This window comes from Tiliqua scincoides, chromosome 12 (genome assembly GCF_035046505.1).
Source record: "Tiliqua scincoides isolate rTilSci1 chromosome 12, rTilSci1.hap2, whole genome shotgun sequence".
NCBI classification, from domain to species: domain Eukaryota; kingdom Metazoa; phylum Chordata; class Lepidosauria; order Squamata; family Scincidae; genus Tiliqua; species Tiliqua scincoides.
Window position 1 is genome coordinate 9,398,948 of NC_089832.1, and position 1,628 is coordinate 9,400,575.

Sequence of the window (1,628 nt, forward strand, 5' to 3'; positions counted from 1 at the left end):
GTAGTCACAAAGCTTCATAGCATCAAGTCTAATACAGTACATTAAAAATAAAATATGAATGGGGACCCACTGGGTCCTGACCCACAGTTTGAGAAACACTGCTTTACAGGATGCTGGATTATTTATAGGCAGTTCATGTTATTTATAATTTAGATTATCTTGTTTGAAAAGTCCAATCAATTATGCATTGAAATATAGCCAGTTTAAATGTACCCTCAACAATTCAGTGCACCAGTTCCCCCTCCCAGCTGCCTTTTGTTATTCCATAAATAGACTTTTCTCCCTTAATAGAATCCAACACTGCCTTTTCCAAGATCTGCTTTATGGGCTAGAAAGAGGCTAAAATGGTTGTTTACTTCATTCTTTCCTCTTGGGTTAGCTCATGTGTTTCATTTGGCTGTGCAAATCTGAAACTCTTTAGTGCTATTTTGCTAATATTTGTTGACAGATGAGTAGACTCAACCATTGTGTTGGGCTTGTGCAGATTTTACGTTACAAGGGTGAGGAGAAGGGAAGCCTGAACTCCAGGCAGCAAGAGTTAATCTCTCTCCACCCCACACACAATCCCCGCTCCCATCATGCACAATGTCCAAGTGAGTAGAGGAAGGTCCACATGAAAGGAAATGTTGCTTTCCCATGACCTAACTGGGAACGACCTTTCCCCTCGCCCCACATTCTCCCATGAAATTTCCTCCCAAAACAAACACACACCCCCAAAATAACATACATCATGAGACAATCCCCAGCCTACAGTTCATATGGCTTCAACTGAACTTTTTCAATCATTTGTGCAAAATCTGTATAATAAGAGTCCATTTCTTTGTGACTGTGTAGGAGCACATCTGCAAGTTTATCTGCTCTTTTCCTCCTCCTGAAATGTTCCGCCATGAAGAGGGAGGAGAACATTCAGAGAACTGGCCACATTTTCCCTGGAAAGGAAGTCCTTGAATCCCCCATCAGCCAAGGTACAGCAGTAACACAAACAGTGATGTCATAAAGGTTTGCTCACCCGTGCAGGAGGCCAGCACATCACCCCTTGATGGACCTCCTCCCATGCAATGGGTGAGGCAGTGCCCCAGGCAGTGGGTACGATGATGCACTGCTTTTGGGGGCTGTAACATTTCACAGAATAGAGATATTTCAACGTGGTTTGTTTCATTGCATTCTGCATGAAATTACACATTGAATTATATATATAATTATATATATATATATATTACGTATATATATATTATGTATATATATATTACGTCACCTGGTTCAGGTGTCACCCTCCATACCCTCCTGGCAACACCACTGCACTCAAAGGCTCTCTCAAAGCACAGTTAAAGGCCATAGTGGAAGCAATAGCCAGGATATCAATTGACTTCCTTTGTTCTCCCCCCCCCCCCACCGCCAACTTCCAAGTCATCGCACAGAAGCCTTACATTTGTGATCTTTGGATTGTGTCCTTCATCAATGACAAACCAGGGATCACAAATCCCTGTACACATACACACACTCTATGTGCACTGTGCTGAAGCAAAAGAGATCTGTTGTCAATACCTGGATTAGGTGACCATCTAAAGATCCCATTAATGCCTCCTTGAGATCCATGATGGAAGAAAGGTAGACTTTAAATAAATGAA